This window comes from Hibiscus syriacus, unplaced genomic scaffold (genome assembly GCF_006381635.1).
Source record: "Hibiscus syriacus cultivar Baekdansim isolate YM2019G1 unplaced genomic scaffold, ASM638163v2 tig00111495_pilon, whole genome shotgun sequence".
In the NCBI taxonomy this organism is placed as follows: Eukaryota; Viridiplantae; Streptophyta; class Magnoliopsida; order Malvales; family Malvaceae; genus Hibiscus; species Hibiscus syriacus.
In genome coordinates, this window is record NW_024063103.1 from 596867 (window position 1) to 619526 (window position 22660).

The 22660-nt window shown below is 34.6% G+C and overlaps 1 long non-coding RNA gene and 1 pseudogene across 1 annotated transcript; both read right to left on the minus strand.

Moving 5' to 3' along the window:
• Positions 1–772: 772 nt before the first annotated feature.
• LOC120163793 lies at positions 773–1859 on the minus strand. Its single transcript, XR_005519683.1, has 3 exons — positions 1350–1859; positions 1199–1255; positions 773–1025 (listed from the first exon to the last, which is right to left on the minus strand). It is a non-coding gene; the product is annotated as an uncharacterized LOC120163793 (long non-coding RNA).
• Positions 1860–4585: 2726 nt separating this feature from the next.
• On the minus strand, positions 4586–10498 carry LOC120163783 (annotated as a pseudogene).
• Positions 10499–22660: the final 12162 nt, after the last annotated feature.

The window sequence follows — 22660 nt, forward strand, 5'->3', positions numbered from 1 at the left end:
TTACTTATAACTCCGATATTTTCGGGTCAAGTGTCTTCTCAGATTTTACAAACGGAATATCATGAATTTTTCTGCACAAAGACAAGATCTTAACAATTAAATTCGTACTTAATCGAGTTAAGTACAAATCCTCAAAGTATTATCTCCTTCAGGGTCAACTCGGATTATTTTACCTCTCAAGGCATTTTCGTAATTTCTTAACCAGATAATTTTCGATATTAGCTCTTAACGAAAATAATTATAATTTAAAGATCCTATGGTCAATTGCTTTACCGAACATTCTCTGATCTTTAAATTATTCCTTAACAAACTTCTAGCATATTGCGCAAACCCTTTTTGGCGTTAAAAACTAGTTATCCAAATTTTCTAAACAAAATCATTATTTCTTATGCACATCTGTAATTATATCGGATCAATAAATCTTTTCAGAGTTATTAACCAACTTCCAGGGATAATTCTTATTATCCTACAACATAAGGGTATTTTAATAATTTTTCACTACCGGAGTATTCTCATAATTTCATCATCCAAGTACCTTTATAGAGATAAATTATAATTCACATAGTCAGGACTGATTCCTTTATCACTCAATCACAGAACTTGTAATTCAAGAGAGTCTTAACTAATTTATCACTTAAATTATATTCGGTTCGAATCCATCCATAATCAAACAGACATGATAGACCAATCATATATATGTCCATGCATTTATCTGTTATCAACATGTTCCATAAAGCATAAAGAGGTAGTAATGTATTACCTCGATTTTCGTGTTATACTGATCAACCATTTAAATTTCATTCGATCGCCCTCGAACTTGAACTCAACTTCCAATAATTCCTCGGATGCAAAACAACCGAATTTACATAAGAAACTAGACTTAAAACCATATTGAATCCGAAGATAAGACATTGAAAAGGGCTTACGCGTACGGATGGATCGGGAGGTATTTGGTCGAGCTTCCAATTTTTCTCTCACGTATCCTCAGCATCACATATACGAACTCGATTCCCAACATAATTTTCCTTGTCATAAATTAACTTTAAATAATAATTTGAGGACCTAAATCATAAAACTAAAAACTAATAGTGCTACTATAATATTTAATTACTAAAATCAGGGCTAAAACGAACTAATCTAAACTATCAAAACTTAGCTATAACTATACTAAAACATGATGACAAAATCAGAATCTTACCAAAAATATAGGACTCAAATTGTGATTTGGCCATCTCCATTTCCAAAACCACGTGACCTTCCAAATAAAATTTGAAACAATTATGACATAATCATAATAATTTGGAAGTTAGAAAAATAGTTTAAGCTTTTAGCAAACTTGGATGACTTACTTTGTAATTTACCTGTTCTCACTTTAATAACAACCCCAAAACCACGTGTTGCTCCCTTTTCACTTTCATTTTCAATTTTTTTTCCCTTTAGGGTCTCGGTCGAACCATAGGAGGAAGGGGAAGAGCGTTCTGACGTGATTAGTAGGCCGTTTGAGCTTCCTTGGTCAGCTTTGAGGGCGGATGGGGTTGAAGTTGGCCACCGTTTCGTGGTGGTCGTGTTGTTCTTCATCCCCATCGGTTTTCCTTGTTTGGTTGAGCGATGTGGAGTTAGTGAGAAACGAGTGGTTGTTTAGGTCCTTAGGACCCTAGGTTGACGTTCACCGGCTGTTAGGACGCCAGTCGAGGGGGAATCGCCACTGTCGGAGCGATGATTGGGTGGCTCGTTCGAATATTGCTAAAGCTTCGTGAGGTCTCGGTCGTGTGCTGAGAAAGGAGTGTACGAGGATTATAGTTTTGGAGGTTTTGTTTAATGCTAAAGTTTTTCTCTGCACATGAAGAAGATATCAAGAAGATAAGGAGTGGTTGATTGGTTTCCTTCACTTCATTTTCCATATTATAAAATTAATAATAATAAACAAATTCACATCACTCACATCTTTGCTTAGATTCATCTGTTCCATTATTAATGGTTTGATTTCTTTATCATTTTTTCTCTTTTACGTGCCCTTTTTATCCTTAGATAATTAACACAAGCTACATGTAAATGATACAAAGTCTTCATGTTTGATTTTTTTATATATATATTTTTTTTCAATTATGGAATGCCAACCAGCTTCATATCATTTCACATATTTTAATTGAAAGAAATCTAACCCCATATTAAAGTATGACATGCAAACTATATCAATAACTCTCAATGTACATACAATGAGTATTTCTACTGAAATCACACATCATTTATTTATCAAAGACGTCCATAAATAGATATAATGAAAATATCATATAAAAGAGTAGTGGACAATTCATATCTAAAAACACTCAATTTTAATTTAACAAAATATTATGAAAATATTATAATATGGATATCTCTCAGTCCAATTTTCTTCATTTACAACGCGTGGATTTGATACTTTGAGTCTTTGACCTTGCAAATGAGTTCAACAATTCTTTAGGGGGTGTTTGGTTCAAGGATTGTGACATTCCCATGTTTGGTTGGCCAGGAATCTCATTCCCGGTAATGTTTTATTACCAATAGCAGATTTTTTTGGGTATATTACCGGGAATGTCATTACCTCCCTTCCCTTAGGTATTGTAACATTACCGGCGTTTTGGACTAAAATGCCCTTAAATTTTTATTTTTTTCAAAAATATCCTTCTTCTGTCATTGAATAAAAAAATTCTACGAAGGTTAAATTACAAATTTATCCTTAAATTATTTTATATTTACAAAAAAAATCTATAATTAAAATTTTATATGAAGTTCAGAGGTTAAAAAAAATTTTACCCTTTCATTAAACCTTTTTTATATTTTTAATTTTGTAAAAAATTATATAAATATTATGAATTTAATTTTTTAAAGAATATATATAAATATTTTACAATTTGTAATATTATACAAATATATAATAAGGATAATTTGGTCAAATATACATTCCAATAATCTTTTATTTCTTTAACCAAACACGGTAATCTTACATCCCTGCTAAACCAACCAAACACAAAATACAACATTCCCAGTAATTCTATTCCCTGGTAATCTTTCATTCCCACTGGTAATCTTTTATTCTCACTGGTAATCTTACATTCCGTGAACCAAACGCACCCTTAAGATTTTAAGAAAATAATCTTGGGTTAGAAAATGATGATTTATCCGACAAGGAAATTGAATTTCTGATGAGACCGTATGTGGGTGTACCTTTGGTCCTACTACAAAGATTCAAAATGATTGCATTGATAATACATGATTTTCCAAAACTTGGTTCAATGATATTGATTGGAATTGCCCATGTTAGTTTAGTATGTGCCAAATTGACAAGAGAAGGAAAGAGGACAAATGAACATGCAAAATACTATGCATGGAAGCCCACATATTCAACCACCATAATTACTCCGTCAAATAAGACGAAAGGGGCAACCAATGGTTTAAAACTTCAAAAATCATTTTACAGCATATATATATATATATATACACACACACATACAACAATGATTGAACTGGGAAGATTTGCAGTTGCAGGTTTATTAATATAAAACATTGTATGGGATTTTACTGTATAGAAAATATTAACTTGAATGGAAGTTGGTTTTTGATTTCAATCTCAAAGTCCTACAAGGTGGGAAAATTCGTGCAAAAGATAACCAGCAAGACAGGATTCAAGTACAAGCCACAAAACTACGTGAAAATTAACTTACTGCTATAATATTCTCTGTAAGTAAAAGCTGCTTTAAATGATCTTGGTATTCACTCAAATAATCATTCCCAAAACTCCTTTTTGCTTCTAAAACACTACTCGTACTAGCATGTCGTGCATTGGGGTTTCAACGTTAATTACCTTAAAAACATCAACTGTGGCATTTGGGGTTTATTTATTTATAAGTATGCACTGTCAATATTAAGAAAGATTTGTATTCACTCCAAACTACTAGAAAAAATTTAACCTTATAATTCTATCTTAACCTATTCAAACTATATATCCATAAAGGTTTGCATTTACGTTCCGTCGGTGGACCTTTAACTATGTTTCTTTCTTGTGTTTTTATGAAAAAATAGTGGAAAATGTAGCCATTCATGGGTTAAAATATTGGTCTTTGAATATAAAATTGTATACATGAAGCTTAGGAAAATTATCCTCATCTTGAATTGATTGGAAGGAGTGGGAAGTGGCCCTAAATCCTCAACTATTATGGGATTGGTAAGGTGAGAAAGACCTATGTCTACCAACGTGGATATTACGGTTTCTTTTTCGAGCAATGAACACACACTTGAGTGGCTCAAATTAAAGCCTAGCATCCATTTTTAATACCACAAAGAGTCTGAACTCTAAGCCTACTGTATACTGCTGAATTATTTTGCTAAAGGAATCCAATATTAATTTGATTTGTTCGAATAAAAAGCAAGCTTGGAATGTATGTACAGTTCTAATGAAGTAAAAAAAAAGTTAGTAATTGACCTGAAGAAAATTGGGGTTGCCAAGCGTAGAAAGAGAAAACTAGTGAATAATCTAACCAAAAATGAAAAATATAAACTGGAATTCAAAAGCTAAATGAGGAGGTGTGGCTACACTAGTTAGCATTCACTACATGAGCTGCCTGAAATGATGACCCAGTGGTTGGTGGATCAAATAATCGTGGGCGTTGGATACAAAAAATACGGTGTTTTGATACCGATGGTGCATCAATTGTTGTTGCTGTTGGGCTCTTGCCATTTCTTACTGTAGTCTTAACTCCAGGACTTTCCGGTGAGAATTTGAATGCTTTGTCAGCACAAATGTCGGGCTTGCAGCGGGTCGGTATTCGGGCACAAGTCGCCCCGATTTATACCTCACTCCACAAGCGTTGCATAGTGTTTTGGGTCCCATGGGTCCTGTCCGCCACTGCGGCGTCTTATCCGTTGCGCAATGCAGGCACTTCCGCCCCTCCGAACACACTTCGCCGCCGTCCTTTTTCTTCGACGTCCTCGTTTTGACGGGTTTTTTACCCGGGGTAGGTTGTCGGACCGGGACGACCATATCTGGTTCGGAAGATGAAGTTGTCGGGCTGAGGACGTGGAAACGGGACGCCCAATTGCATGGCGCTGTGCGGGAGCGTTTGCTTCTTGCCTTGGCGGGCGCCGTCATGTCCGGGTGGAAAACCGGATTGTTGTCACCGGCGTCAGTTTGGTTGGGTTGGAAGCCACGGGCGTTGGCTCGGGTTTTCATCCCGAATATCAGCTGCAGCTTTTGCAGGTCCTCGCTTGAAAACGATTCCTCCGCGAAATTCGACAGCCATTCAAGCTCAGCTAAATCGTCGTACTGTTCAACAAATATAAAACAACCATCTTTATCGTTTGTTTGGTTACCAATATAAAAACAAAAACATATTGTTAAGAAGTTAGTTAGCAAGATTAGTTAGGAAGTTAGCTAAGCTGTTATGAGCAGTTTAGTTGTTAACCAAAGTGTATAAATACAACTATAACTTGTACATAGAACGTATGCAATAAAACAAGTATTACTCAATACTGCTCTCTTTTATTTTCTTTGGTAAAAAGATGTTAACATGGTATCAGAGGCCATCACCGGCGGTTGTTTCCGGTTAATCTTTTGCCGGTGAGCTAGTTTAGTTGATAGCTTTCTGTTCTTGTTCTTGCACAAGCATGGTCCAGCCGGAGACAACTCAGATTGACTACAATCATCCTCTTTATCTTTATCCTTCCGACACTCCGGGAATACTACTCGTTTCTCATCAGCTGACTGGTGTGGAAAACTATAATTTGTGGAGCAGATCTATGCGTATTGCTCTACTTGCCAAGAACAAGATTGGGTTCGTGGATGGGACTTGTTCTTGTGAAGGTCTTTCTCCAGATCTTTTGGCACAGTGGGAGCGTTGCAATGCTATTGTGCTTTCATGGATCTTGAATACGGTTAGTCAAGAACTTTCTGCGGGAATAGTTTTTGCTTCGAATGCATTACGTGTTTGGGAAGATCTTAAAGAACGCTTTGACAAGATTGATGGAGCTCGTGTTTATTTTCTGCATCGAGAAATTGTCTCTCATTCTCAAGGTACATCCTCCATTTCGGTGTATTACACACGCTTACGGTTGCTATGGGATGAATATGATGCCATTGCCCCATTCGCTATGTGCAACTGTGAAGTTTCTCGGCAGAATACGGAACATGTTAACCAACAACGGCTCTTTCATTTTCTCATGTGGTTGAATGATTCCTACTCCATGGTACGCAGTAAAATATTGCTGCTAAAACCTTTACTTTCTGTAAATCAAGCATACTCCATGCTGATTCAAGAGGAAGTTCAGCGTCAAAATGCAGGAAGACTAGCCAGTGTTTTAGAACCTACTGCGTTCTATTCTAATAATCAGGTCAAAAAAATGTTTCAATGGCGTGTGCGACTACTGTCACATCAAAGGACACAAGAAGGAAACGTGTTACAAGCTGATTGGTTATCCAGCTGATCACAAATTCACTAAGCGTAAGGGATCTACTGCTAATAATGTTACCTTGCACAATGAAGGAGAATCAATACCCTCTTTGACTGAAGATTTTGTTTCTGCTAAGGTTTCTACTTTTACACATGAACAATATCAACAAATCCTTGAGTTGTTAGGGAAAGATCCGCCTGTGCAAGCTACAACACATATGGTAGGTACTCGTTTTGTTCCCTCGCATCACGACTGGATTCTAGATACTAGTGCCACGAATCACATGACTTTTGATATTGAGAAGCTGAGTTCTCATGTTGCTTGCGACTCCTCTTCTTTTGTTCAGCTGCCAAATGGTAAAACCGCTCATATAGCCCACAAAGGAACCTATGCCTTTTCTCCTAATCACATATTAACCAATGTTTTACATGTACCAGACTTTCATTACAATCAGCTATCTGTATCCCAATTAACCAAAGAACTTAAGTGTTCATTAACATTTTTTCAATAATTTTGCCTTATACAGGACCTTTGCAGTGGAGAGATGAAGGGGATTGGTAGATCTTATGATGGTCTTTACATTTTCAAGTCATCATTCAGTCCATCGGTTGGTCAGTCCGTTTCCTGTAAAAATTCTTGTCTGTCTTTCACTTTGTTAAAATCAGATAATGGTGTTCTATGGCATGCACGACTTGGCCATACCTCTTTGAGTACCTTGAATAAAATGTCTCAATTACATAGCAGTTTGTCTAATATTGATCATGTTAAGAGTTGTGGTGTTTGTCCACTTGTTAAACAAAACCGTTTACCATTTCCTATGAGTGATTCTCGTGAGTCATCTGCATTCTCTCTTATCCATATTGATCTCTGGGGAGCGTATCGTGTCTCAACGCATAGTGGACATAGATACTTTTTAACTGTTATTGATGACCATACGCGTATGACGTGGGTATTTCTACTTAGACTCAAAAGCAATGCATTTATCGCCCTTAAACAATTTTTTGCCTATGTTGGCAATCATTTTTCTGCTAAAATCAAAATAGTGAGAAGTGATAATGGTTGGGAATTCTTTAGCACTGAAGGCAACACTTTTTTTTTTGATCAAGGGATAGTCCACCAAAGTTCTTGTGTCCATACGCCCCAACAAAACGGGGTTGCTGAACGAAAACACCAACATCTTCTTAATGTTGCTCATGCTATTAAATTTCAGTCCTTTGTTCAAACTAAGTTCTGGGGTGAGTGTATTCAAACTGCCTGCTACATAATTAACAGGTTGCCAACCAAGGTTCTTCAATGGAAAACACCATTTGAAATGTTGTATGGGAAGATGCCTAATCTTTCACACCTTAGAGTATTCGGATGTCTTTGTTATGCTAGTATCCCTAACAATCATGACAAATTCTCCTTTAGATCAATCCCTTCTGTTTTTATGGGGTATTCCTTGGATCAAAAAGGTTATATTCTTTTCAACTTGAGATCGAAGTCCTTTTTTGTTAATAGGGATGTGGTATTTCATGAATCTATATTTCCTTTTCAGTTTCCAGAAAAAAAAAACTCTCCATTGTTTCCTATTTCAACCCTGCCTAGTAATCTTGATCGAGAATTTTTTTCATATTCCAGTTGTGACATCAAATGACTCACGTAATGAGCAGTTACCTGTGCATGAGAATTTACCCGTACATGAATTTACAAATGACCTCAGAACTAGAAATAATGACCATATAGATTTTAGTCCAGCATGTCCAGTTTTTGACAATTTATGTCCTTCATCCTCTCGGTTATCGAGTCAACCAATTGTACCTAGCTCTTCTCTTTTGAGGCGTTCTACTCGGGTCACTAAACCACCTTCCTGGTTATCTGACTTTGTCCGTCCTCCGCAATCCTCTTCTACTTCACTGCAAGCAGGTACGACTTCATCCTTCAACCATACCTCGTCATTTCCTTTATCTTTACCACCTTTTGCTGCTTCTTCCTTATCTTTAGTTGAACCTAAAACCTACCATGAGGCAGTCTGTGATGAACGTTGGGTAGAAGCTATGAAACATGAAATTCATGCTCTAGAGACAAATGATACTTGGGCAGTGGTTGATCTACCACAAAATAAACGACCCATTGGTTGCAAATGGATATATCGGATCAAGTACAACTCTGATGGTTCGGTTGAAAGGTTCAAAGCCCGATTAGTTGCTAAGGGTTATAGCCAATGTGAAGGTATTGACTTCCATGATACTTTTTCACCTGTGGCAAAACAAGTTACTGTTCGTACTGTCATTTCCATGGCTGCTATGTTCGGTTGGGAGCTCTATCAAATGGATGTTTTCAACGCCTTCCTGCAAGGGGATCTTCATGAAGAAGTCTACATGACGCTGCCAGATGGTTTTCGCAACTAGGGGGAGTTTAGAGTATGCAAGTTGCTCAAGTCACTATATGGCTTGAAACAGGCGTCTCGACAATGGAATTTAAAATTGACTGAGGCTCTTACTGCAGGTGGTTATGTGCAGAGTCTTTATGATTACTCGCTGTTCACAAAACGAGAAGATGAAAAGTTGGTAATAATGTTGATCTATGTGGATGATCTCTTGATCACTGGCAACGATAGTGGAATGATAGAAGAATTAAAGACCATCCTGTACGGGAATTTTAAGATGAAAGATTTGGGGCAGCTCAAGTATTTCTTAGGCATTGAAGTTGTACGAAATATAGAAGGAATTATTCTAAGCCAACGAAAATATGCCTTGGAACTCATTTCAGATTCTGGTTTGGGGAATGCACGTAGTGTTTCTACTCCTCTTGAACAGAATCAAAAACTCACATCATCTGAATATGACATGCACATTGAGCATCGATCTGATGAGCTCTTAGAAGATACTGGAATGTATCAAAGGCTAATTGGAAGGCTTCTTTACTTAACACATACTCGCTCGGACATAATGTATGATGTTCAGCTTTTAAGTCAGTTCATGCAAACTCCAAAGAAAGTCCATTATGAAGCAGCTATGCGTGTTGTGAGGTATATACGAAAAATTCCAGGTGAGGGTATTCTATTTTCAAGCAAAAGTATACCTAACTTGGTAGCATTTTGTGATTCTGAATGGGCTGCTTGTCCAATGTCAAGACGTTCTGTTACTAGCTATTGCGTTAAGTTGGGTGATTCTCTCATTTGCTGGAAGTCTAAGAAGCAGAATACCATCTCACGATCATCAGCTGAGGCTGAATACAAGTGTATGGCATCTGCAGTAGCAGAATTAGTTTGGTTGAGGGGATTAACTAAAGAACTGGGAATTGAGCACCACGAGCCAACAACGTTGTATTGTGATAACCAGGCTGCACTCCACATTGCAGCAAATCCAGTATACCATGAGAGAACAAAGCATATAGAAATCGATTGTCACTTTGTGCATGAACAGATACAAAAGGGAGTTATTTGCACCAAACATGCCTCAACTAAAGAACAACAGGCTGATATCTTTACAAAGGGCTTAGGAACAAACCAACATGAGCATTTAAAGATCAAGTTGGGAATGAAAGACGAGAGTCATTCTCCAACTTGAGGGGGAGTGTTAAGAAGTTAATTAGCAAGATTAGTTAGGAAGTTAGCTAAGCTGTTATGAGCAGTTTAGTTGTTAACTAAAGTGTATAAATACAACAATAACTTGTACATAGAATGTAAGAAATAAAACAAGTATTACTCAATACTGCTCTCTTTTATTTTCTTTGCTAAAAGAGATGTTAACACATATATCTTGTTTAACTTTCCTGTCACGCCATTGCATGCAGGGAAGAAAGTTTAATTAATTACCGGCACACAAAGGTCCCCAGCAAACTGGCCATCAGTGAAAGTTCGACAACCAAAATCACCCGCCAAATTGGGTTCAGTACCAGAAAACAACGACGAATTACAACTGTCGACGGCGGCGACGGAGGAGGATTCGGTGGAATGGCCGGCCATGAAGGAGTTGAAAGTAGAGGATTCGGTGACAAGGCCATCCTCGTGGCGGAAATCGAGGAGGTCGTCGACGATGAAATGGTCGTCGGAATAGAGCGGTTGAGAAGAGTAGGTGGTTGGTGCTGCCATGATGTAAAAATTAATTGGGTAATGAGGCAAAGCAGAGTATAGTGAGGAAAATGTGAGAGAGAGAGTTGTGGTTTTGAGGAGAGAGAGAGAGAGAGAGAGAGAAAGAGAGAGAGAGAGAGAAGGGGGTTTACAGGCCGACACCTGAAATGGAGGAATTTGACTGCCCTTCTTTTTCTTTTTTTACGATTTTTCCTAAAAGTCATTCTTTCAAATTTTATTTTTTGATATTTTTCATCTTTATTTTTTGATTTAACATCTTTATTTTAACGCGACAGAAAGCGCGGCCCATGCACCACGTCTTAGGAAACGTGTAAAAAATTAGATATTAATTTTGTAAATATTTTTAAAATTATGGTTAATATGTAATTAATTTATATTAGGGTGATATTTATGTAAAACGTCAACTTTATTTATTTATTTTTTGTTTGGTATTATTTTTTAACAACATTTAATAATGTTTATTGATTTTTAAAATTAATTATTTAAAAATATAAAATATTTTTTTAATTATAATTGAGAGATCAAATGAATTATTATTATTATTTTTAAATTAAATAAAAATGCAATAAAAAAAGAATTAAAAGTGTATAAAATTCAATAAAAAAAGAATGTAAAGCTAAAAAATATCACCACTTTATTGAGGGAAAGTTTTTCTAATATTAATTTTAAAAAATATAAAATAAATATTAAATTCTAATTTTATTAAAAATGAGTAAACATTATTAACTGTTGTTAAAAAATAATAATTATTGAATAATAATTCATTTGATCCCTCAATTGTAATTAAAAGTTTATTTTAATATTTTAATATTTTTAAACAATTAATTTTAAAAGTCAATAAATTTTTCAAAAATATATGAAATTTATAATTTTTTAAATTATAAAATATTTATTATCATCATCATCATTTTGTAAAAGAAATACTTTGTTATAAAATTATTCATATTTTAAAATACTTACCCTCAAAGTTTTTCTATACTAGATTATATGTATTGTGTAATTTCATGAAAAAATCAAAATAATTTTATTAAAAAATAAATAAACATTATTAACTGTTGTTAAAAATAATAATTAATGAATAATAATCATTTGATACCTCAATTGTACTTAAAAGTTTATTTTAATATTTTTTATATTTTTAAACAATTGATTTTAAAAGTCAATCAATTTTTCAAAAATATATGAAATATATGAAAATTTTCAAAATAATTTTAAAAATGTGTCTGACACGGAAATAAAGTTTGAAAAGATGATTTTTGGGAAGATCGCCTTCTTTTTACCTTTTTTTCCTCTTTAATACTCCACATTACTCTATATTTTTATATAATGTTTGAAATATATAATTCAAGTACAACATACATATATATTATCAGGAAAATTGAATAAAATGTTGTTAACGGGACAAAAGAAAATCTAGTTGGGACATATTCAAATTTTTAGATACAAAATTATTTTTGATGAAGCTATAGTGATTACAAAGTAGTATTTGTTTTACATAATTTTAATCATTTAATAATGAATATTTAATCACTTTGTTGTAGCCACTGATGCTCGAACCTATGGTCTCTAGAAATAATAATCTTTTAATCATCGAGATAAGTTGGTTCGTGCTTAGAAACAAAGTTATTAAAAAAGAAACATGTGAATTTTAAACATAAACAAACAAAAATGACCTACATGATTAGGGGTGTAAATGAGACGAGTCGAGCTCGACTCGAAAAATCTGAAATGGAGCTCGACTCGACTCGAAAACTCGAGAGCTTAAAATTTTCAAGTTCGAATCAAACTCGAAATCCTGAACTAGCTCGTGAGCAGCTTGAAAAGGCTTGAAATGAAGGGGGAGAAATCTTAAACTTAACTCGATTGATACCTCAATTTCACATGTTATAGTCAATTTCACACGAGCACTCAGGAATTTCATTTTTAGACCAATATTTCTACACTACCTTTGTTAGAGGAGCCTACGAAACTTGAACAAATGGAAGATTTCAGAGAACCGAAATAGAAGGCCAGGTAATTGATTATGCTAGTTGCGTCATTTTCTCCGCATCCGAATAAAATGCCAAGCTGAGAAATAGGGGCATGTTGCGATGTTCAAAAAAAGAAATGACATTTTGGTAGCCGAAACCTTAGAAATTAAGAGGCCAACCTGAAGCCAACTCATCAATTTGGATATTTGTCAAAGAGCTATAACTCTGAAAGCAGTAAAGAGCTATTGATTCTTTTGATATTCTTTGAACTCATGTTTATGATTTAATTCGATTGCGGGCCTGAATTAAGGGGTAATGTTTTACAGAATTCTTATATTCTTATTTTTTTCCCTTTTAAAATAAGAAGAAAAACATTTTCAAACATGACAGTCTTAAATGTGAAAGGCTGCAACCCAAGAAGAAAATGGGTCAAGGTCAATTCTGATGGCAAAGACCAGAGTGGCAAACAAAATGAGGAGATAAAACTATTTCATGTTGCATGCATCTTAGACATACTTAAGAGTATCACATTTATCATTTTTCACATACATAATTTTTTGCAGCTTTTAGAGTCAAGTTTCAACTTTAAGACAAAATATACTCGATTCAAAATAACATTCAGAAATTGATGGTGATTGCTTAACTCAGCAACGAGGAGCTACACCTCAACCAATTTGACCTATTGAAAGATTGACAGATCTCATAATCAACTTCAGCCGGGTTCGAGAGCCAATTCAGAACGGGTCCAGTTCATCTTAACTCAACGACGAGTGGCTAGTTTTTAGTTAACATTTTCAAGCCAGATTTCAACTCCACGACAGATGATATCCGGCCGACAGAATTTACCACTTGGCTTTCCCGTGAAGGGAGTCATGTGAAGAACTATGATCGGCTTAGACCTGCGAATGGGGGCCATCATGCATTTAGAGGAAATTTACAGCACAGCCTAAGCCGAGAAAAGCTGTTTGTCGGCAAACAACTCTCAAGTTTTATTCAGAGTCAATTTCAACTTCACAACGAATGATATTGGACTCGAAACAACGTAATTTACACAAGATTGGATTTCAACTTCACATTGAATGATATCTAATTCAGAGCACAACTTTACAGCGAATGAGTCATCCACGATTTCAACTTCACGACGAAGTATATCGTGCCCAAGTGGATTGACTTAGTTTCACAGTAAATTAGTCATCTGCAACCATAGGAGGTTATCTTCCAGTAAATTTATAGTATAGCTCAAGGCGAGAAGGACTATCTGTTAACAAAGACCTTCGAGTTCGATTACATTCATCTAAAAGTCATATTAAATTTATAGCATAGCTCAAGGCGAGAAGGACTATCTATTAACCAAGATCTTTGAGTTCGATTACATTCAGCTCAAAGGCATATCAAATTTACAACATAGCTCAAGGCGAGAAGGGGTATCTATCAACAAAAGACCTTCGAGTTTGATTACATTCAGCTCAAAGACACATCAAACTTATAGCATAGCTCAAGGCGAGAAGGGTTATCTGTCAATAAAGACCTTCGAGTTCGATTACATTCAGCTAAATGACATATCAAATTTGAAGCATAACTCAAGGCGATAAGGGTTATCTGTGAACCAAGACCTTTGAGTTCGATTATATTTAGCTCAAAGGCATATCAAATTTGCAGTATAGCTCAAGGTGAGAAGGTCTATCTGTCAACAAAAGACCTTCGATTTCGATTACATTCAGCTCAAAGGCACATCAAATTTACAGAATAGCTCAAGTCAAGAAGAGTTATCTGTCAACAAATACCTTCGAGTTTGATTCTATTCAGCTCAAAGGCATGTCAAATTTACAGTATAGCTTAAGTCGAGAAAAACTATCTATCAACAAAAATTGTCGAGTTCGATTCCATTCAGCTTGACGACATATCAATCACATGGTAGTATCGAGAAAATATTTTCTGGTTGAAACCGAGGTCTTTAAGTCAAGAAGAAGAACTGGGGCAATCTCTCAGATTAGTACAACATAACTCAAGGTGAGAAATGTTATCGGTCATTAAAAACTTTCGAGTTCGATTCTATTCAGCTCGATGACGTATCGATTATTTTTCGACTAAAGTTTAAAACGAGGTCTTTAAGTCGAGAAAATGACTTGGGTTAGTTGTGTTTTAGTGACAAGAAGCCATTTTCCAGTAACATAGCTTAAGTCGAGAAAATCTATCTGTAAACGAAGACTTTTGAGTTCGATTTCGTTCAGCTCGAGGGCCTATCAACCATATAGTAGTATTAAGGAACTACTTTCCAGTCGAATTTTCACACCAAGGTCTTTAAACCGAGAAGAAGACTAAGGTTGACCAAAATCGACAACAAAGAGCCACTTTCTAATTTATCTACGATATCAACTTCACAACGAAGGATATCGTACCCAAAAGATTAACCCAACTTTACGACGAAAGAGTCATCTTTAACACAGCAACATCAAAATCTTCAGGTCAAATGTCAAAGTCACGACGGATAATATTGGGGCTAGAAAACGGTACAGGAGCTATTTTCCGATGCTTGGAGCTCGGTTTCAACTTTCCAACGAAGGATACCGTACTCGGTTCAACTCAACCTCACGACGAGAGAGTCATTCCGTGATTCAGTCCAAGTTAACTATAACATATCAATCAGGACATCAGATTTCAACTCTATGACGGAGGGATTCGATAAGATGGAAGTCAATTCCTATAAAAGAGGACGTTAAACGATGCGTTCATGGAGGACGAAAGTTGTGTCTTTTAATCTTTGCCCTATTTTCGTTACACGATAATGGGCAAAGAGTGACAGTTGTAGACACCTATTTCATCCGAGTCGATTCGATTTTTATTACTGCTATATAATGTATTTATATTACATATTGATTTATGTCATTTAATATGGTACATACATTTATACTAAATATTTTATTTTTATACCAGATCCAATATTACAAATAAGTCAGGCCCAAAAGCCTATATGCAATTTAAGACCCAACAGAGGTCCACACATGCCTCCTCAAATTCCAGCTGCCACTTGTAGTTGTTGACACGAGTCGTGGTCTAAAGATACATCCCAGCAACGTACACGCGTCAACAATAAACACAACAACAACCTCAAATGCTCCAGATTAACCCCGTAGTCATCCCAGCCACCTCAACCGAGCCTCTTTTCACCACACATACAGCAGTGGTCCACAACAGTAACAACCTAAAATTTTCGGCACCAACTCAAAATGGAAAACAACCAAGTCAGACTCTCAACAAACCAGTAATTTCAGTCCTAATGGGAGTCTGAAACGAGTTGAAAATAGAACTCTAGCACTATAAAGGCGCATGTAACAAGAGTAAGGGAGGAGGATTTTTTTAGGGGGAACTTAGAACAGTTTCGAAAAGAGAGAGTATTCGAACAAAGGCATACGAAAAATCAAAAAACAGAGAATCGAACCAAACAAAAATACAGAAAAAAAACATTCGAAACAAAAACAAAGAGAATAGGAAAAGATGAAGAATTAGAGAAGTAAACCAAGAAAAAAAGAATAAGGAGATGAGCTTACTCATTCGGCCGAGGCATGTTTCTGACGATCAGAGGCTCCATTCAACGATCCAAACTGTTAGCAAGTAGGAGACAACATAAGGAACGACATACTCCGACCACAGCTCGATCCAACGGTTCAACCTCACATACTAGAAAGGTAAAATGGCCAAGATTTTCATTATTCTTTCTCGTGTTTAAGTTTAAAATGTGGCTAATGTGGCAAATAATGTTTCGGGGTAAAAACCCTTTAAATTGCACTTTATGTGGGACCCACGAGCTTATAACCATATGTTTGTGTGTAAATTGACTTGTTTTGGATATTCTAAGGGTTAATTCATGCTTTAGTCATGTCAGCTTTCAACATCATTCATTTTGATCATTTTTTATTTATTTATTTTTCAGTTTTTTGTTAATATTTATTTTCTTAACATTTTTCTATTTTTATTTTTTATTTCAAAATTTAACCCTTTTTTCTATTACTTTTTTTCTATTTTCTTTATTTTATTAGTTCTCTTCTTACTTAATTTTATTTATCTTTATCTATTTTATTTATTTTATTATTATTATATTAATATTTTTTAATTCTTTTTTCATATTTATTTTTTATTTTACAATCTAATTATACACTTGACTTTTTTAGGGGAATTTCTAATCAATCGAAGGTAAGTAATTTGAATCGAGTTTTTAAATTTTAAATTAAATTGTAATTTTTTGCAATTAAGACAACCAATAAATTAATTGGTACCGAAAGGGCAGTACAAGGGTGCTAATCCTTCATTGACTGTAACCGACTCCCGAACACGACACATTTCTGGTAAAACACATATCATATAAGATGGTGTCCGATCCACCTAAATATTTTTAAAATGATCGGTGGCGACTCTAACCCATTTTTTTTAAGTCGAAGCCCAACCGAAAGACAGTTCCGACAAGTTTTGTGTATATTTTAATTTTTATTAAACTTTTTATTTTACAAAATTTTAAGTGTTTTACTCAAATACTTTCAAGAACATTTGTTGTAAAATGAGCGTGAAAAGAACCACTCTATAGGAGAAGTGCAATTCGTCAACATTCGAACGAAAAGTGAATTTGAAATTAATTGAGTCTATTTTTGTACAATTTTTTTATTTGAAATAAATAACCAATGTTTGACACAAAGGATCGTATTTTAATTTTTGACTTGAAACTACAAATTCCATTGCAACAACAACGTATAAGGATTAGGTATTGATTTTGGACGATGTTGGGGGCTCACCCTTCCCCTTGTGTAATCAGCTCCTGAACTCTTAAAAAATGAATTTTTTGTAATGCATACCAATTCTTGTATTAAAAATGATTTTTATTAAAATTGTTTTAAAAGACCTTTTTAGGTATTTGACTTACCTAACCCCAAAGGTTGATAGCGACTCTAATTCGAATCAAATTTCAAATTCATCAAAAATCTCAAATTTTCCAAAATAAAGTTATAATTATTTTTAATTCGATTTTTCGTTTTAAAATGGCTATGACATAAAGCTTTGACCTTTAACCTCAAACTTGAGATGGGTAGCTGAGAAAACAAAGGAATAGAAGAAGAAGAAAATACATCAATGGGAAAATTGTAAACAATGTTTGAAGAGTCCAATCATGGGACTGAGTTTTTGAGAAAAAAAATGAAAATATTAGAGAAGAACGAAAATAATGGAAAATTAAATGAAAATAGGAAAAATGAGAAACCCTAACACACACATATATACAGTGGTATTTCTGTAAATATGTTAAATAATATATATCTATCAGGTCGGGTCAGATTGGATATTTTTAATGTATAACCCAAACTTGACCCGAATCCGATGACCATTCTCTTAAAACCCGACCTGACCCTACCTGAACCTGAACTTTGAATGAAAAAACCTAACCCTATATTGTAATATCCTAAAATTAGGGTTAGCGACTAAAATGGAATTTTTGAAACTTTGAAGTATGATTTCAAAAGATTGTAAAATACAGGAACTTACTTATAAATATTTTTGAGGGATTGTTGATAATTATTAAATGAAGTAAAGGGTAAAATTGTCATTTGACAATGAAGATTTTTATTTCCCTTATAAGATAAAGAAACTACGTGAGAAGAGGGAAAAGGGAGTTCCAGAGTTCTATTAATCTTTCTTCTTTCTCTCCATCATGAACCAAGGTTTGCAAAGGTAAGTCCTTTTGTTAGTTAATTTCTTGTTGAATTCAAGGTTGGTTTATGACCATTAGATGATAATTAAGCTTAAAGAAAGCTAAAATCATCTTAAAAACAAAGGATGGTGGAGTTAGGAGAGATAAAAGATTAAGAGTTTTCAAATGAAATCTTTGAATAGAGTTAATTACTCAATTTGGAAGATAAATTTGACTTGTCATCAACTTAATTAAGAGACATGCAGTGATAGAATTGAATTTAGAACATATTGAAAAATTGGTATAATTATTGATTTCCATATGGAGAAAGGAATTTTGAGATTTAAAGGGTGATAAATGAGTAGAAATGAGTTTAAGTATGTATATGAGAGTTAAGAATATGGTAGGGGATGAAATATGAAGTGTTTAAGTAGAATTGGAGTGATTTTCGGGCTTAAAAATGAATTCTGGGCTAGTGTGCATCGGTACACATTCAACATGTACTGATGCATCAGGGGTAAATTTCTAGAAATTATTCAGTGTGTATCGATGCACAGGAAGTGCATCGATGCACCCCTTAAAAATGAAAACATCGAATGCAATTTCTGTATCGATGCATAGTTAATGCATCTATAAACATACTAAGGAATGTACCGATGTACTACAGAGTATACCGATGCACTTCAAAGGGAAATTGGAAGTAGCCTTTCTTTTAGTTTAAGAAATGAACGATTAGAATATTGATATGGATTCATGTATTATTGTGTAGATACCAATCGAGAACAAGTTTCGGAATGATTGCAAGGTTAGAATTGATCCAGAAGAGAAAGTAAGCCATAGGAGTAATTGATAGCAAGTGAGGCACATATGAGTGCATATTAGATAGTGTATTATGTTTAATGGAAATAAGACTTGCGACAAGTCTATTTCCTATAGTAGAATACATGAACTCTTTAATATGAGCATATGTTTGACATGATACATGTGTTATTAATTGTTGCATATGTTAAATGATATGTGTGAATACATGTTTATATGATACATGATAAATGTCTATGATATATGTACACATGATAATATGATATAAGTTAAATTATGTAATATGATACATTACTATGAGATAAGTGAATGAATGTATATATGATATAGGTTATGCATGAGATATATGAGAAGCGGTAGATGTGATTATGTGAAAAAGAATATAAACATATATTAAGCCATGTTATATGTGATAAATTAATGATATGAAAAGTAACATGAACTACGTGAAAAGAAGCTACATGATTACATGTACATGTGAAAGAAGTTATGAGCTTATAAGAATATGTGATATGTTTATATGAATATGTGAAATGATAAATAATAATGCCCATGTTATATGTCATGAGGGCTAGAAGTATAGTTGGCATGCCAAGAGTCGAGGGATTTTCAGTGGTCCTTCGGGACATAGTGGTTATTCGGGACATTTCATAGTGGTCTTTCGGGACAAATTCATATGCCCCTAGTAGGACCACATACGAGTTGTGGTGACAACATAGTGCACAACCTCAATAGACTCACATATATATAGTTCTCACATGTGTACATGGGCTAATAAAGAAATAATACCCAATACACTATATGTAATATGTATGTTTGGTAATGTGAAATGTGTTACAGAAATTTCATGATGACATGTTTGTTCTTTGGTGTAGTGATATACATGTTACATGATGTGTATATATATATGGTAAGATAAAAAAGGGTAATATGATAAAGGAGATTAATGATTATGATAAGAGTAATAATAAGGATAAAATGATATGTATCGGTATGTATTTATGTTCTGATGCATAACGTATTTTATAGTGTATTACGATTACATAAAGTATGCATAATAGGAATTAGAAATGATATGTTATAGTAAGTTTATTTATGCCTCAATAAGTCATAGACTTAGCGTGTGAGTGTTTCACACGTAAGTTCCGGAAAGCGAGAAGCGGAGCGATGAGGAGCAAGATAGGTCAGATTCTCCTTACCATAGATCAAATCAGAATTGTAATTGAGTATATGTATTATGTTATATAGAGTGTAGTTGGCATGGAGTCTAAAGATAAAAGTTTTATAAGCTCTGATATGTTTTGTAAAAACAAATGCTTTTAATAAATGAAAATTTAATCATTTTCTTGAATTATGAATTTGAATGTCATTTTATAAAGGAAAATGTTTGAAAAGTCAACGTGACACACGGATTCGTATCTGAGTCGATTACGAGTTGGGGGTGTTACATATATGGTCGAGTCCGGGGTCCATACCCATCCCTAACTGACAGTGGCCACCTCAGTGGTGGTCATTTCCCTCATTTCGTATCACCCGTGTCACAATAAGGATTCTCTCTCTACCAAGGACTACAAACAGAGAGAATACTTACCCTTACAAAAGAATCAGAGCAAATTTACCTTCTTTAGCATACGTTTTCAGCCAGACTCACTTATGCATGCATGAAAAAACAAAAAAGATTCACAATATAAAAGAAGAGAGAATCAGAAACAAGAAAAGATGGGGGGTTTTTGGTTCGAAAACAATAGAAAAAACATAAAAAAGAAAGAAAGAAAGAGAGAATACGAAAAGAGAAGGAAACCTTACCCTTTTTTTCATCGGAGCCCATCCCCGCTGCATTGGAGTTGAAGAGACCCTTAGATCATCAAAGGTAGCTTATTTACCTTGAGTTTCGATTTAGGGTCAAGTTAGAAGGTGAAAGACAGGGGCTTTATGGTTTTGTTCGAGTGTTTAGGAGAGATTTTCGTCGTATGGCCACCAATTGACGGTGGTCGGAGCGAGGGGCTCTATCTCCCACGATGAAGGAAAAAGAAGAGATTTGAGAGAGGGATATTTACAGATAATCCGAAATTGAAATTTATTCGATCTGATTATCTAAAAAAAATTGAATGTCTGAATTATTCAAAAATAAAAAAATGGATCAGATATTCAAATTTTTAAATCAAATCACTGAATCAACATATCAGATTGATCAGGTAAGATCTTTTTGCACAACACTTGGCAACATAATAAAAACAACGATTTGTTTAATATTTTATAATGAAAATAAGTAGTAAAATAACAAGTTGAAAAGGAAAAAGGGTGTAACAAAGCCAAGTGGGTAAGTAAATAAATGAGTTTTCATTTCCAATTCAAAATCAGATATGATCCACAGAAAGCTTCCCAATCACAAAAGTTCCCCTCAATAATCCATACATATTTGCTCGAATACTTTCTTTCGCTTTTGGGATTTTTAATAATGTACTATTGAAATAATAATAGTCATATCAATTTAGTTAAGATTTAATTTTTAATAATTTTAAGGTCTAAAGTTTTTAAATATTGAAACCGCTTAAATACACGAAAAGCATGGAACAGTGAAAGAGCGAAGGCATGGTTATGGATAGGGATGGTAACGGGTCGGGTTCGGGTCGGGTATTGGTCTCTCTGTCCCCGTCTTCGTTTAAAAAAATCGGTACCCGTCCCCGTTTAAAAAACCGCAGAGATTTAAACGGGGATTCCGTCGGGTAATCGGGGAAAGCCGCGGGAAAATGGGTATCCCCGTTTAGCACAAACGGTTATTTAAACAGGTATTGGGTCGGGTATTGGGTCGGGTATTGGGTCGGTATTGGGCCGGGAATCGGGCCGGGTATATATATATATTTAAATTAAATATATATTTTTTATTTAAATTAAATTTATTAATATTATATATATATATATATATAAATAATTATTTTTAATATTTATCGGGTAGGGTATCGGGGCGGATAATCGGGGCAGGGATTACCAAACTCGTCCCCGTCCTCGTTTAAAATAAATAAATTTTCCCCATCCCCGTTCCCGTCCCCATTTATCATCCCTGAACCCGACTCATTTAATTTGATTTTCAATTTTTTTCGTCGGGTTCGAGTTTTTTGCCATCCCTAGTTATAGAGATCTCGGGATATCAAAAAGGCGAAGCAATCGGATGCTACGCGTCAACATCTGCTGGATCGGGCGCCACTCACAAGACTAAAGATTTACTGCCGCCAGCTTACTGTGCCACCAACCACGTGTACGTTAATCCTTTGATCGGTGGAAGTGGTTCATGTCACGTGATCCTTAACACGTGTCTTCGTACGAACTTCTGTCAGATTGGGATTATTTTATTCGTACGGATCATGTGCTCGGTTTTTTGTCCGTTTGTGATACCTGATCAGACGTGGTGCCGTCACAGCCGTTTATTTCCAAAGATCGAGGAGATTTTGGATTCTAGTGCTCCTACGTGTACTTTCCGTAAATTCTATGTTATTAGAATAATTTGTCCATTTCGTATCTAATCCTTGTAATATTTCTATATATTGGTTAACTGATATTTAATGTTTTGTAGTCCTTTCAAAATTTCAATTAATATTATTTTATATTTTTTATTTTAAATAACCTTAAACAATTACAATTTTTATATTGAATTGATGTTGCATTCAATATAACATTTTATTTATTTGTTTAAGATTGCAAAAG